At 42.2% G+C, this 17,406-nt stretch overlaps 1 pseudogene; it reads right to left on the bottom strand.

Annotated features, from left to right (window-relative positions):
• Positions 1-2,076: 2,076 nt before the first annotated feature.
• Positions 2,077-17,406, bottom strand: part of LOC109555043 (dual specificity protein phosphatase 18-like) — a 226,765-nt pseudogene continuing 211,435 nt past the window's right edge.

The following is a 17,406-nucleotide window of genomic DNA, read 5'->3' as shown; positions in this document are numbered from 1 at the left end:
AAATTACAGGTGGGTAGATCCTGAATGAGAAGGAGGGCAGTTGGTCAGAAACTAGGAAGAGGTGCTCACTTGGAAAGGAGTGAATGTTGTGAATGATGGTCAGGCCATAGGTCAGAATCTGGGCAGAGATGCTCACTTGGACAAAAGTGGAGGTCTGGTGTGAGTAGTAGATAGCCAGAGATACTGACAAGGAGAGGAGGGGAGGGTCTTGAGCGAGGAGGAGAACATAGTTCAGATAATGGGAAGAGATACTCACTTGCTTCGAAATGGAGATCCCAAGTGAGCAGGAGAACACTAGGTCAGAAACCAGGCAGAAATACCAAATTCTATAGCTGTGCAATTCCTGATTGAGAAGGAGGGAAGTCAGTCAGAAACTGAGAAAAGGTTCTCAATTGGAAAGGAGTGGGTGTTGTGAAAGGAATCAGGAGAGAGGCCAGAACGTGGGCAGAGATACTCAGAGAAAAGTGGAGTTCCTGTGTGTAGTAGCGCAATCAGTTAGAAGCTAGGCACGGATACTAACATGGAGAGGACTGGAGGGTCTTGAGTGAGGAGGAAGAAAGGTTATATAATGGGCAGGGATACTCAACTTGGAGACAAGAGGAGGTCCTGAGTGAGGAGGAGAACATGGTTCAGAAAATAGGCACAGATATTTAGTTGGAAAATAGTTGAGGTCCTGTGTGAGCAGCAGCGCACTAATTTAGAAACTAGGTGGAGAGAGCAACAGGGAGAGGATGGAGGGTCTTGAGTGAGGAGTTGCACATAGGTGAGAAACGGCTGGGACACTCGCCTGGAGAAGAGAGGAATCCCTGAGGGAAGAGGATTGCACAGGTGTGAAACTGCATAGAGACACTCACTTGGAGAGGAGAGGAGGTCCTCAGTGAGGAGGAGCACATAGGTCAGAACATGGCCAGACATCCTCACGTGGAAGCAAGTAGAGGTCCTGAATGAGCAGTTGCACAGTCAGTCAGAAACTAGGCAGTGATACTCACTGGGCAGGTGTGAAGGGCCCTGAGTGAGGAGGAGCGCAGAGTTCAAATCTGGGAAGAGATCCTCACGTGGGAGAACAGAGATCCAGAGTGATCTGAAGACCAGTAAGCCAGAAATTAGGTGGAAACTCAAACTCTATGGCTGCATAGTTCCTGATAGAGACAGAGGGATGTAAGTCAGAAACTAGGAAGAGGCTCTCCCTTGGAAAGGAGTGGGTCATGTGAAAGAGGACTGGCCACACATCAGAAAGTGGACAGACACACTCACTTGGAGAAAGGTGGTCTGTGTGAGTCGTAGTGCACTAAGTTAAACACTGGGCAGAGATGCTACATGGAGAGGACTGGGAGACTGGAGTGATAGGAGTGAACAGGGGAGGAACTGGGCAGAGATGCTCACTTGGAGAGGAGAGGAAGTCCTGAGTGAGAAGAAGCACAGAATTGGTCAGAAAATGGGAATAGACACTGACTCGGAAAGAAGTGGTGGCCTTGAGATAAGAGCAGTACCAATCATTTAGAAACTAAGCAGATATACTCATTGGAGAGGAGTGAAGGGTCCTAAGTGAGGTAGAGTGTAGGTCAAAACAGGAAGAGATACTTACTTGGAGAGAAGTGGACACCCTGAGTGAGCAGCAGAACACTAAGAGAAACTAGGCAGAGAAACAAAAGTCTACGGGTGTTTAGTTCCTCATTGAGAAGGAGGGATTTCAGAAACTTGGAAGAGGTTCTCACTTGGAAAGGAGTGGGTATTCTAGAAGAATGATAAAGCTGTACAAACAAAAGTCAGTAAGTGGGTTATATATGGACTTGGAAAACAGCGGAGGTCCTGAGTGTGTATTAGCACAGTAAGGTAGGACAAAGGCAGAGATACTAACATAGAGAGGACTGGAGGGTCTTGAGTGAGTAGGAGCACAGGGATGAGAAATTGGGGAGGGGTAGTCACTTGGAGAGGAGAGGAAGTCCTGATTGAAGAGGATCACATTGGTGACAATGCGTAGAGAGAGTCACTTGCAGGGGCAAGGTGGTCCTGAGTGAATGGAGCACATGGGGCAGAAAGTTAAGAGCTGGTGACTCAGAAAGAAGAGGTGGTCTTGAGGAAGGAGGCGTGCAGGCAGTTACAACTAGGCAGTGATAACTGGAGACGTGTGTAGGCCACAAGTGAGGAGAACATAGATCAAACCCGGGAGAGATACTCACATAGAGAGAATGGAGATCCTGAGACACCAGAAGAACAGTAAGTTAGAATTTAGGCAGAGCTTCTAAATTCTACAGGTGTGTCGTTCCTCCCCCCCTGAGGAGGGAAGTAAGTCAGGAACAAGGAAGAGCTTGTCACTTTGAAAAGGATGAAGCCATAGGTCAGAAAGTGGGCAGATATACTAACTTGGAGATCAATGGAGGTCCTGTGTGAGAAGTAGAGCCCTAAGGTAGAAGCCAGGCACATATACAAACATGGGGAGGGCGGGAGGGTCTTGAGTGAGGAGGAGCGGGTAGGTGAGAGACTGGGCAACCATCTTCAACTTGGAGACAAGAGGAGGTCCTGAGTTCGGATGATCACTTGGAAGCAAGTAGAGGTCCTGAGTGAGCAGTAGCACAGGTAGTTAGAAACTGGGCAGTTATACTTAATGGAATGGTGTGAAGGGCCCTGAGTGAGGAGTGCAGAGTTCAAATCTAGGAAGAGATCTTCACATGGAAAGAAAGGAAACCCTGAGTGAGCAGAAGACAGTAAATCAGAAATCACGTAGAACTACTACATTCTACAGGTGAGTAGTTCCTGACTGAGGAGGAGGGAAGTCAGTCAGAAACTAAGGAGAGGTTCTCCTTGGAGGGGAGTGGGTGTTGTAGTGAGGACAGGCCATAGGTCAGAAAGTGTACAGCTGATAGAGGAAAGTGGAGGTGCTGTGGAACACAATAAGTTGAAAGCTATGAAGAGATACTAACACGGAGAGGACTGAAGGGTCTTGAGAAAGGAGTTGCATGTAGGTAAGAAACCGGGCAGGGATACTCACTTGGAGACGAGAGGAAGTCCTGAGGGAAGAAGGTCACATAGGTGAGACAGTCACTTGGAGAATAGAGGAGGTCCTGGGTGAGGAGGAGAACATAGGACAGAAAATGGGCAGAGAGATTGACTTTGAAAGAAGTGCTGCTCTTGAGACAGGAGTAGCACAGTCAATTAGAAACTAAGCAGAGATACTCGCTCGAGAGGAGGGAAGGGTCCTGAGTGAGGAAGAGGGTTAGTTCAAAGCTGGAAGAGATGTTCACTTGGAGACAAGTGGAGAACCTGAGTGAGCAGGAGCACAGTAATTCGGAAACTAGGCTGATACAAAACTCGACAGGTGTGTAGTTCCTGATTGGGAAGGAAGGCAGAAACTAGGATGAGGTTCTCACTTGGAAAGGAGTGGATTTTGTGAGAAAGGATCAAGCCATGGATCAGAACGTGGGCAGATATACTCACTTGGAGAACAGTGGAGGTCCTGTGTGACTAGTTGTGCACTACGTTGGAAGCTAGGCCCAGATACTAACATGGGGAGGACTGGAGGGTCTTGAGTGAGGAGGAGGGCATAGTTGAGATCACGGGAAGAGATACTGACTTGGAGAAGGTGAGGGTTCCTGATGAGGAGAAGTGCTGTGAGACAAAAACTATGCAGAGATAGTCCTTGGTGTGGAGTGGAGTTCCTGCATGAGGAGGATGACAGTAAGTCAAAGTAGGAAGAGGTACTGACTTGGAGAGCAGCGTGGGGTCCTGAGCTTGGAGGAGCACCGTAAGTCAGAAACTGTGGAGAAGAGGGTGAATCATGTATGTGACTCACTGAGTTCCCTGGACTTGGGTGGCTTTCTCCTTTCCCATGCTAGGGAATTTTTCAGTAGTATCTGTTCAAATACCTTCCAGGCTCTTTCTTTCTCTTATCCTCCTGGTTCTCTCTCCTATCCTTCTGGGAGCCCTGTAATGCAAGTGTTGGTGAATTTTATGTTGTCCCAAAGACTGTCCTCATTTCTTTTCATTCTTTTTTCTTCATTCTGTTCTGTGACAGTGAATTCTACCACCCTGTCTTCCTCATTTGAGCTTCAAGATGACAGCAGCCTTAGCAGACAACTACCCTGCAACCTGTGGCCACTACTGAGTTTTCCAAATTTGCTGGCATACTGAGTGCATCATCTCTTAGGATTTGAAATAAGTCAACCAGAATTCCATCACCTCCACTAGCTTTGTTTGTAGTGATGCAATGGCCACAGGACTGGAAAAGGTCTGTTTTCATTCCAATCCAAAAAAAGGTAATGCCAAAGAATGCTTAACCTACCACACAATTGCACTCATCTCACATACTAGCAAAGTAATCCTCAAAATTCTCCAAGCCAGGCTTCAACAGTATGTAAACTTCCAGATGTTCAACCTGGATTTAGAAAAGGCAGAGGAACCAGAGATCAAATTGCCAACATCCATTGGATCATTGAAAAGCAAGAGAGTTCCAGAAAAACATCTACTTCTGCTTTATTGACTATGCCAATCACAACAAACTGTGGAAAATTCTTCAAGAGATGGGAAAACTAGACCACCTGACCTGCCTCCTGAGAAATCTGTATGCAGGTCAAGAAGCAACAGTTAGAACTGGACATGGAACAACAGACTGGTTCCAAATCGGGAAAGGAATACATCAAGGCTATATATTGTCACCCTGCTTATTTAACTTATATGCAGAGTACATCATGAGAAATGCTGGGCTGGATGAAGCACAAGCTGGAATCAAGATTGCCAGGAGAAATATCAATAACCTCAGATATGCAGATGATACCACCCGTATGGCAGAAAGCAAAGAAGAACTAAAGAGCCTCTTGATGAAAGTGAAAGAGGACAGTGAAAAAGTTGGCTTAAAACTCAACATTCAGAAAACTAAGATTATGCCATCTGGTCCCACCACTGGGGAAACAATGGAAACAGTGACAGACTTTGGGGCTCCAAAATCACTGCAGATGGTGACTGCAGCCATGAAATTAAAAGATGCTTGCTCCTTGGAAGAAAAGCTATGACCAACCCAGACAGCATATTAAAAAGCAGAGACATTACTTTGCCAACAAAGGTCCGTCTAGTCAAGGCATAGTTTTTCCAGTGGTCATGTATGGATGTGAGAGTTGGAGTATAAAGAAGGCTTAGCGCCAAAGAATTGATGCTTTTGAACTGTGATGTTGGAGAAGACTCTTGAGAGTCCCTTGGACTGCAAGGAGATCCAACCAGTCCATCCTAAAGGAAATTAGTCCTGAATGTTCATTGGAAGGACTAATGCTGAAGCTGAAACTCCAATACTTTGGCCACCTGTATTGGCAAAGAACTGATCCATTGGAAAAGACCCTGATGCTGGGAAAGATTGAAGGTGGGAGGAGAAGGGGAGGACAGAGGATGAGATGGTTGGATGGCATCACCGACTCGATGGACATGAGTTTGAGTAAGCTTCCTAAGTTGGTGATAGACAGGGAAACCTGGCATGCTGCAGTCCATGGGGTCGCAAAGAGTCAGACATGGCTGAGCTGAATTGTACTGAACACTGCAACCTGGTAAATAAATCTGAATCAGAGGCCCTCTGCTAAGCCATATCTGGATTTCTGACTCACAAAAACTGAATTGGAGACAAGATGGCAGACTAGAAGGACCGTGAACTCACCTCTTCTCATGAGCACACCAAAATCACAAGGAATTGTTGAACAGCTATGAGTAAAAAAGACTGGAACATTGCAAAAAAGATTCTATATCTCAAGATATAAAGAAGAAACTACAGTGAGATAGCAAGAGGGGCACACTTGCAATATAATCAAATCCCATACCATCTGGGTGGGTGACCCACAAACTGGAGATTAATTATGTTAAGTATATTCTTCCACAGAAGTGAGAGTTCTAAGCCCCATGTCAGGCTCCCAGCCTAGGGAGCCAGCCTTAGGAGAAGCCCCCAGAGCACTTGGCTTTGAAGGCCAGCAGGACTTAAGTGCATGAACAGCACGTGACTGGGGGAAACAGACTTCACTCTTAGAGGGCGCAGTCAAGGTCTCACACTCACTGGGACAGAGGGCAAAAGCAGTGACTTCAAAGGAGCCTGGGCTAGACCTCTCTGCTGGTCTCATGGGGTTTCCTAGGGAGGGGGGTGGTGGCTGTGGCCTTCCCTGGAGACATGGACGCTGGTGGCGGAGATCCTGCTGCAGGTGGACCTCTTACTTGGGTCATTAGCACTGAAACATGGCCCCACCCAAGAGCCTGTAGGCTCCTATGCTGGGGTGCCTCAGGCCAAACAACTAACAGGCTCAGAACACAGCCCCACCAGTCAACAGAGAAGCTGCCTGAAGACTTCCGTCTTGACATGGCCCTGCCCACATAGAGCTGAGACCCAGCCTCACCGACCAGGGGGCAGGCATCAGAAACAAGTAAACAGCGATCATGGAACCTGTGGAACTGAGTCTGCAAACACAGGTCAGAACCTACCCTGGACTAGCTGGTCCCTGGCCCTTGGGTTACAAGAGGGGTCACACAGAACATCCCCTATAGAGGGCCACATCACCAAAGTCAAGAAATGTCACCTGCCACATATGTAAAAATACAGAAATTTAAACAAAATGAGATGGCAATGGAACATACTCCAGGTGAAGGAACAAAATAAAATCCGGGAAGAACAACTCAGTGAAGTGGAGATAGGAAATCCCCACTTCGAGAAAGAGTTTAGAGTAATGATGGTAAAAATGACTCAAGAACTCAGAAAAAGAATGGATGCGGAGATTGAGAAGTTACAAGTTTCTAACAAAGAATCAGAAATATAAAATAGAACAACCAGAGTTGAAGAATATGACAACTGAATGAAAAGCACTAGAAGGAATCAACAGCAGGATAAATGAGGCAGAAGAACATCTGCCTCAGATGTTCTGGGTATGAGTGTGCTGGAAGACAAGGTTGTGGAAATCAGTGCTGTGGAACAGAATAAAGTTTTTGATTTGTGAAACAACCTTACATCGCTCACATCCCTGGCATAGCAGTCAGCTGGGCTAATGTGAGGAGACTTTTATAAAGAAATTGCTGACAAACGTGTGGGAGGCGATAGGGAAATCACCAGAAACAATGAAGTACCCCGAGGCCAGTAACAACAGAGCACAGAAAAGCCAATGGAAAGGCAGTTACTGGAACCCGGATACAGTGAGAGTTGAGTGAAACCTGCCCCGTCTTCCCTTCAGCGGAGGGATACAGTGTATCACGATCCTACAGGACAAAGTGGGGAAACAAATACCTGGAACTGCACTCTCTTCCCCTTCATGCGATCAGCCAGGTCTTCTCCTTGGCTGAACCCAAGTGGAAGCCAGAGGCCAGAAAGCATATTCGTGGAATCCGTGCAGGTCAGCCTTTGAGTCCTGAAAGGAGAGTAGAAAGGGTGGAGAGTTGGTCTGCCGGAGCAAATGGAGGCCATCTAGGAAACGGTGTGATCCGGAACTTTCTACTTTATGGATGAAACTGTCCTATGTCTTTGCCATTTGTTTTATATCTGAGCAATACTAAGGAAACCTCGGTTAGAACAGTGTCCAAAACAAGCCATGTGAACTAAAGTGAAAATTAAAACTCAGCACAGGGGAAGTGAAGCCAGTGGTTTCTCACCTCTCTATTTGTTTGGTTTTAAATTAGACAGGTGTTCTTTCACTAGCCTCCTTCGCTCAGAAAGAGTAAAACCTGTCTCACTGGCAGTTTTTATTTCACCTTGACACCCTTTTGTAAATAACCTCTCTCATGATTTTTTTTAAAGGCCTTGGGCAGATTCACACATTTTGTGTGGCTGCGGATGCTCCCACAGCACTTTTTCCTTCTCTTTCTTACAGCACTCGTCATTTTGTTTCGTAATTGTTTAACATGTCTGACTCCCTTGCCCCCAAGAAGAAGGATCATGCTTTCTTCGTCTCTGCATCCTGAAGTCCCTGGAGTACCTTCCCCTGAGTATACACCCAACGAATATTTGTCAGGTAAATTAAAAATGAAGCAATCTTGCTTCCCACTTTTTCTCTTGAGGGGAAGGACTGTCAGACTGAAAAAGAACACCATCCCTCCTATGCATTCTTAGGAGTGAAGCTCATGGTTTGGGTTTTATTTTTTTAACTGTTTTGTACTTTAACTGTTTTGTGCTTGTATCTGAGTGTACTATACAAGCATATGTAAGATTTTTTTAAATTGAATCACCTAGAGCTGAGGTTCATAAGCCTTTTTATCCACCAGGGGCCAGATAGTAATTACTTTAGGTTTTATGGGCCATGTAGTCTCTGTCATAACCACTCAGGTCCTCCCTGTAACACAAAAACAGCCTTTAACCCGTATGTAATGATTGCATGTGGCTGTGTTCCAGTGAAACAGGCCTTTCTCACAACCCAGTTCCCCAGTGTTGGACTCTAGGATGAGAGCAATGCTGCAAGAAGTAACCTTCTCCACATGGCCTTTCTTCCATGTACATGTGTATCTGTGGTAGCAATGTTAAGAGGTGGAATTACTGGGGCAAAGAATAAATACATCTGGTACCAACTATTATGTATAAAATAAGCTATAAGCATGTATGCTACAACACAAAAAATATAGGTAATACTTTATATTAACTAGATGAAGTGTAACCTTTAAAAACCATGAATCACTATGTTCTACACCTGTTACTTATATAAGTTGTACAGCAACTATACTTTAATATAAACACATACGTACATATGTACATAAATACATCTCTAAGTTTGGTAGATCTGGCCAAATCTGTATTACTGTTTCAAAGAAAATAAAAATAAGTACACACGTGTACTTTCAAACTCAAAATTATTTGTAGTTTCAACTCTCAGAATCACAATAGGAATTAAATCATCAAATACTTATTCTCTATCATCCATGCTTCTCCTACACAAAATGGAAAAACAAAAATAAATAAGACTCTATCTCTTCGTGTAAAAGTTCTAAAACCTGGTCAATAGAGATCACTCAAAATGACTGTGTGACTGCCATGTTTTTTTAATGAATCAATGACTTACCTAATAGAAGATCTACCCCAAACTCATCATGATGGCTGAAGACATCTATGGCTAAAAGTAGTCATCTGGATCTGGACTAATACAATACTTTATTTTTGCATCTTAATTTTCATGTTTTGCCTTATTAAGGATATGCATATAAATTTTTATGTCCCCTACCTTGCTACATATGTAGACTCTGAATCATCTGTCCTTTTTCCTCAAGTCTTGCTTTTGGGAAATGTTTGATAACTCTTGGCCAACCCAGCAACACAAAATCTGCCTAAAGCATGAAGTGAGGGTGGCGGTGGCATTGAAGTTGGTGGATGAGGAGGCAGTTGATCAGTGCTGGTGGCCACAGTGGAAGTGATGAAAGAGGAAGAAGAAATGAAAGGAATAAACTGAATTATTCTATAGTACTGGACTAACAACCATAACTAGATTTATAATGAGCATATATTTGTAATATCTAAAAGTATTTTATGAAATATCAAAAGAGGAAAATTAAGGGCAATATAGCTTTAGTTTCAGTTATATCACATTATCTTCTTACTCCTGGAAGTTAGTTCAGTTAAATATGTCTTTCATCTGCAAGTTTTCCCCAGTACTTTAATGTCATTATTAAAAGAACATGGTAACATTATAGGATCTACAGGGACCTTGGTGGCCATATGGGTTTTTTAGTTTCATTATAACTCACAACCCAGATGTTTAAACATGTACATGTAGTACTGTTGGTAGAAATTACAGAGTAAGCTGGTTAATGCTCAAACCAGAAAGTTCAGTTAACTAAACCACTAATCCCTTAACATTTCTGGAATAATCAGTTTATGTACATGTGATGGGTGCTCTCTCTAACATATTGAGTTGAGCTAAACTTACTCTTAATTTTCATTTATATTCGTCTCCTAGGGCTTCTGTAACAGTACCACAAACAACAGACATTTATTCTCTCATGATTCTGGAACCTAGAATTCCAAAATCATGATGTCAGCAGGGTCATGCTCCCTCTGAGGGCTCTAGGAATTAAACCTTCCTTGCCTCTTCTAGCCTCTGGTGGTTGCCAGCAACCCTCCACATTCCTGGGTTTATAGATCCATCACTTTACTCTCTGCCTCTTATCTCATGAAGCTCTCCCTGTGTGTCTCTTGTCTCTGTGTCTCCTCTTCTTGTAAGGACACCAGGCATACTGGATTAAGGGCCCACCCTACTCCATTATGACCTCATCTCTACCTAACTACTTCATCTACAGTGACCCTATTTCCAAATAACATCACATTCTGAGGTACTGGGTAGTTAGGACTTAAACATATCCCGGAGGGGAACACAATTCAACCCATAATACCTTTCCATAAGCAGATACCACAATTTAGTCCCAGTGAAAACCTGCCCATCCTTAAACTGAAGGAAAAAAACAAATTTTAATTTCGTGGTCACCTGATGCAGGGCAGGAGAATGTGTTAACAGTGGGATTGGCTCTGGACTTCCTGCAGCAGCAAACACTTCTCTTGCATTTCCCCCAGTTTAGGTTCAAACTGGGAAACAGCATGCACAAATCCAGGCCTCCTAGGGATGATAATCAGAAGAGGAAAGATCCACTGAGTCCTTAATGGCCACAGTAAGCTTGAGCTCCGTTGACTTAGAGATTACTGTAACATGAGTGCAAATACCTTGATGTTACAGATACTCTTTATTGTGAAATCAGCACCAAGTGACCAGTTCATTTCTTCTAGGTTAGACTAGCCATCTTCCCAACTCTAAGCAGACCATCTTTTGTTTCAAGAGGTAACTTTTTATCACCTCTGGCAAGTGAATAACATTAGTTTTCAAACACCACCCCCTCATCCTTTCCCTTGTCTGTCACCAAGGTAGTGAAGCAAAGTCTACAAAGCATAGGAAAGAAAAAGAAACGAGAATTAGTTTATCAATTAGATAGGCCTTATTAAGACAAAAATCATAAAATTGAATGAAAAAAGCAAGTTTATATCATGTGCTTCATATAACACCATCTGTGTCAATGTAGAGGGAAAACTACCAAAAACAGTACTAATATCATTTGTGAATACATATGTACATGATGAAAGTGTAAACACAGAGTAAAAAGTGGTTGTGCCCAACTCTTTGTGACCCATGGACTGTAGCCCTCCAGGGTCCTCTGTCCATGGGATTTCCCAGGCAAGAATACTGGAGTGGGTTTCCATTCCCTTCTCCAGGGGATCTTCCTGACCCAGGGATTGAACCTCGGTCTCCTGCATTGCAGGCAGTTTCTTTACCATCTGAGCCACCAGGGGAGCCCATTGCCAAATCCATGGTGGGGGTTGCCTCTGGGGAAGAAGAGAAGTAAAGACAGAGGAAGGAGAATAGGTTTTGGACAAACAACATTTCAATTCCATGTGGTACCAAGTAACACTAGGGAAAAAATATTCAAAATGTGTCTGTTGATCCAAACTGGCTGGTATTTGTCACATAATCAGTAATTTCTGAATTTTAAAAAAATTTTTTCAAAAATACATAAATTAAAAAATAATTGTCAGATAACACACAAGTATAAATGAGCAAGAGATCATTTCCTCCTAGTCCTACATTGTGGTTAGTCACCTGAAAGGAATTTTCCCAGCTTTAATGAGGATGATCTCAGCAACATGTAGTTCCAGGAGCACTGTCTTCCAGTCTAAATGAACTGCACAGAAGCTTACCCTCTGAAATGGAAAGAAACACAATTTCATTAAAAGTTTGAATTGAGATGACCACAGCCTACTGTCTCTCTAATGTCTCTAACCCTAGACTAGCTGTGTTTCTCACATCAGGGTCCCCTTAAAGGCTTCAATCCCTGGTTAGAGAATTGAAATCCTACATGCCGTGTGATAGAGCCAAGAAACCAAAACCAAAACAAAACGATATGACTATAAATCATTGATAAAGGGAACTGAAGATGAGAAGATATCCCACACTTCTGGACTGGAAGAAAACTGTTAAAATGACCATACCACCCAAAGCAACCTACAGATTTAATGAGATCCCTATCAAATTACCCATGACAGTTTTCACAGAACTAGAATAATCCTAAAATTAATATGGAACCATAAAAGATCCAGAATTGCCAAAGAAAACACGAAAGCCCGCACATCTAGAGCCTGCACTCTGCAACAAGAGAAGCCACCATAATGAGAAGCGTGAACCACAATGAAGAGTAGCCCCCAATTGCTGCAACTAGAGAAAGCCCTGCACAGCATTGATGACCTAGTGCAGCCAAAAACACAATTCTTTTTTATTTTTTAATGGACAAAAGTTTTAAATAGACTTTTTCCCAAAGAAGATATATAGATAAATCAATAGGCACATGAAAAGATGCTCAGCATTATTAGAGAAATGCAAATCAAAACTACAATGAGGTGTCACCACACACCACTCACGATGGCTATCATTAAAAAGTCTACAAGTAACAAATGCTGGAGAGAGTGGGAGGAAGAGTGAACCCTCCTACACTACTGGTGGGAATATAAATCGGTGAAGCCAATGTGGAAAACAGTATGGATATTCCCTAAAAAACTAAAATACGGTTGCCATATGGTCTAGCAATCCCACTCTTGGGCATATGTCCATTCAAAGAGACACATGCAGCACTATTTACAAGAGCCAAGACATGGAATCAATGTGCCCGTTGACAGAAAGATGTGGTACATACATAAAAGGGAATGCTACTCAGCCATTAAAAAAAAAAATGCTATGTGCAGCAAAATGGATGCACATAGAGATTATTATACCAAGTGAAAGAGAAAGACAAATGCTGTATGATATCACTTATTTGTGGAATCTAAAAGATGACACAAATGAACTTACCTACAAAACAGACTCACAGAGAAAACAAAGTTATGGTTACCAAGAGGAAAGGAGTTGGGGCCCTCCTCTTTGGTAAACATAATTTAAGCAGTTTGTGGATAGATTAGGAGTTTGGTATTAACAGATACACACTACTGTATATAAAAGAAACAAGGTCCTAGTGTATAAGACAGGGCACTGTGGTCAATATCCTGTAATAAAGCATATTGGAAATGAAAAGTATGTAACTGAATCACTTTTCCGTTCACCAGAAACTAATACAACATTGTAAACAACTACAATAAATTAAAAAAAAAAAGAAGGCCCAAGCCAATCCTATAGAGTGAAGTAAGTCAGAAAGAAAAAACAAATACTCATATATTAGCATATATACGGAGTCTAGAAAGATGGTACTGATGAACCTATTTGCAGGGCAGCAGTGGAGACACAGACACAGAGACCAGACTTATGGACACAGAGAGGGAAGGATGAATTAAAGGAGTAATGTTGAAATATACACATCACCGTATGTAAGATAGTCAGTGGGAATTTGCTGTATGATGCAAGAAACTCAAATCCAGTTTTCTGCGCAAACCTGGAGGGGAGGGATGGGGTGGGAGGTGGGAGGGAGGTTCAACAGGGAAGGGACATATTTATATACCTGTGGCTTATTCATGTTATATATGGCAGAAAATAAGAGAATATTGTAAAGCAATTGTCCTCCAATTAAAAATAAAAGAAGGCCCAGTGTTGGATTTGTCTGATAAAAATACAAAATATTTCTAGAGAGATGTGTACAATATGCAATACATGCATAAATTAATGGCTAGTTCCCTGGTCATCTGTTTGGGGAGCAAAGAGAGCAAACCTCAGTCTCTTGTCTTGCAGCCTCTAGTCCTGCTACCTGCAATACCTGCTCCTGCTGGATCGCCTAGCATTTACTTTGCACACCTGTGACCCCATGGGGTAGCCTTCCAAGTCACTGCTGCCAACTTCCCAGATGTTTGCATTTTATATTTTGCTGCTGGTTGGCCAAGATTCCTTATCATTATTCAAATTACTGTGATACACAAACTTTGATGATGCTCTCTGAAAAGAAACATCTTGCTCTTATAACTCTAAGAGCCCAGTTTCACAATTCATATTTGAGCAGTTATTTTCACAACCATTGGATGGATAAGCCATCTTCCCAAAGTTATGTTTTAGTTTCTCGTTGCAATCCAAAAATCTTTGAAGATGCATGCATGAAAACCCGGGAGTAAAATTCTAAAAGCTAATAATCATCTGCCTTTAAAATGCTATTTTCTCAAAGCTAAATAAATGGCTTCCAGTGTTTTCCATGAGGAGCAAAAGCAAAGCAACTGTCAATTGAAGAGTAGTTGGTGTGGCTTCTTTCCCCATTACAGCATCTGACAGAACTAGAACTCTTAGCAAATGAAACACTATGAAACGAGAAAGACGGGAAAATTGTGACCACCCCCAAAGGTCCTCAGGTTCATTCAAACAGGACTTCATGCATATGTCTCTGCAGAGCAAACTTTTCTCCTTTCCTCTGAACATGGATTCTGGATGCTGAAAACATCATAGCATGGCAATAGTCCAGAAAAATTACTATGGTTGGGCAGAATTCAAAATTTTATAGCCCCAGGATCTAATTCAACAAATAATTTCTACATTAATTCAAGAACTTTCCCCTTTGGTTATGGAATGAAGGCTCAAGATCATCAGCCAATAACTATTATCCAATGCTCTAGGCTCTCAGACACTGGCTGACACATGGAAAGCGAAAAGAGGAAACTTGCAGTCTGTGACCTGCAGCTTTTTAAAAAATGGGCTCACTAAAGCTTACCAAAATACTGGCACAAGCAAAGAACCAATATTGCTACAGAAAAAAAAGTATAGTAATAAGAGTATTGATCACAATTAACAGGAATGGGCTGCTGTACCTAATAGAGTTTTCCATTCCAAGGAACATTAAGCAAAACATTTTTTTTCTGTTTTACGGTTCCAATATTGTTGGAAAGACGTGGTGGTACTAGGTTTTGTGGACTGGCTTGCTCAATTCTGCTCCAACTCCCTTCTGGGCCTTCCTGGCTCACAGAGACTTGAAAGCTGCAAGGTCTGTTTTTCAGATCCCTTACAACTAAAACTGTGGATGAGATTTAGATTCTGCATAACAGATGCACACATCTAATGCTCAAATTTGGAACCAAGTTATATAGCAATAGAGGCCAGGTGCGAGAATTCCACTCTGTGGATGCAGAGCATAACTGAGGTGGCCTGGTTCCAATGCCAGCAGCTGAGGCTGAAGTTTCCTGACTGAGCAGAAGTGGCTCCCCTGGCAGCACTTCAGTGGTAGTGGGCCACTCAAAACGCACCTTTCAGATTATGGCAGGAGCACCAGCACCCTGGAGAGTCACTTTTGTGATTTGCTTTAGAAGTGAGTTCTGGCCAGCTAGCTCTCTTCAGTCCATCCAACAATTTTGCTACTTTACACCCCTTGTGCTGACGCACTCTGCCGTGTCCAATTCTTTGAGACCCCATGGACTGTAGCCTGCCAGGTTCCTCTGTCCATCGGGATTCTCCAAGCAAGAATACTAGAGTGGGTCACCATGCCCTCCTCCAGGGGATCTACCCAACCAAGGGATCAAACCCAGGTCTCCTGCATTGCAGGTGGATTCTTTACCGTCTGAGCCACCAGGGAAGCCCTTATACCCCTTACTATTCCTTTCCACTCAACCCAGATATAATTGATTCTATCTCTGTAAGTAATTCCCAAATACAATAGATGTTTACTTCGCTTTCTTACTACAATATATTTACTTGATGAGTAAAAATCTTCAAAATCATTGTGAAGAAAATGAAAGTTTTAATCAAATGACATTAATGAATGCCAAATCATGTTGAACTTCCAAGAGTGACTTAACTTCATGTAAACATTTCTCCTGTCACACTGTCTTAGTGAGTGACGAGTACTGAAAGCATAACCTCCAATTAAATCAATAAATATGGCTGCATGTTGGTAGCAGGTTTAATATTTCAGTATTTGCTGGTAGAGACTCCAGCCAGCAACTGTCCAGAAAAAAGACACTGTGGACTTTGCCTGGAGTGGTAAGAAGGGGGCGGCTAGTAGAGCAAAGATGGTGAGTATTATAGTTTAGATTCCCCCAGAAGGACATGTTGAGATTGCAAGTACTTTTTAAGAGATAGAAATCCGTAGGGAGCAAGGAAGTGTATTAGTTTTCTATTGCTGTTGTAACAAATATAATAGCTTATTCTCCTGTTTTGGAGGCAAGAAATTCAAAGTCAGTTTCACTGGGCTAATGCCAAGGTGCTGCAGGGCTGGTTCCTTCTGGAATCTCCAGGGAGAATCCACTCCTTCTCTTCCTCCAACCTTCTAGTGGACATCAGTATTCTTTGCCTTCTGGCCTCTTCCTGAATCTTTAAAATGCATCACCCAATCTCTGCTTCCATCATCACATCACCTCCTACTCTCACTCTGACTTCTCCAGAATTCATCTTAATAAGGATTCATGTGAAACTACAAGAAAATTACAGAGCAGTATCTCTGATGAACATAGATGTAAAAATCCTCAACAAAATATTAGCAAACCAAACTCAACCAGTGCTTTCAAAGAATCATATACCATGGTCAAGTGGGATTTATCCGTGGGATGCAAGAATGGTTAAACACATGCAAATCAATGAATGTGATATACCACATTAACAAAATGAAGGGAAAAAATCCTATGATTGTCTCAATGGATGCAGAAAAATTATTTGACAAAATTCAACATACTTTCATAATAAAAAATTCTCCATAGGTATAGAAGGAATGTACCTCAACATAACAAGGGTCATATATGACAAGCCCACAGTTAACATCATAATGAATGGTGAAAAGTTGAAAACTTTTCCTCTAAGATCAGGAACAAGACTTGGATGCCCACTCCCCACTTTTAAAAGTCCTAACCAGAGCCCTTAGATGAGAAAATGAAGTAGAAGGCATCCAAATAGGAAAGGAAGAAGTGAAATTGTCTCTATTTGCTCTATAGACTACCAAAAGAACTGTTAGAACTAATAAACAAATTCAGTAAAGTTACAGGATGCAAAATCAACACTCAAAAGTAAATAGTGTTTCCATACACTAACAATGAGAAATCAAAAAGAATATTAAAAAAACAATACATTTTCAAAACAAAATCCACTTGGAGGAGTAATCAGTATGGTGGAGTAGTAGGACATGAAGCTCACCTTCTCCCAAAAATATTCGTACATCAACACGATTCTCACAGAATATCTACAAGATAGAAACAGATTCAAGGACACAGAGAACCTGTGTTTGCCAAGGGGGAAGGGGGTGGAGTGGGAGGTTGGAGTTAGGAGATACAAACTATCATATATGGAATGGATAAACAACAAGGTCCGACTGTATAGTATAGAGAACTACATTCAGTATCCTATGCTAAACCATAATGGAAAAGAATGAAAAGAATGTATATATAACTGAATCTCTTTGCTATATAGTGGAAATTAATACAACTCTAATTAAAATAAATAAATGTAAATAAAAAAATACAACATTGTAAATCAACTATACTTCAATAACAAT

This window comes from Bos indicus, chromosome X (assembly GCF_029378745.1).
Source record: "Bos indicus isolate NIAB-ARS_2022 breed Sahiwal x Tharparkar chromosome X, NIAB-ARS_B.indTharparkar_mat_pri_1.0, whole genome shotgun sequence".
NCBI lineage: Eukaryota > Metazoa > Chordata > Mammalia > Artiodactyla > Bovidae > Bos > Bos indicus.
This window is presented reverse-complemented; position numbering and strand designations above follow the sequence as displayed.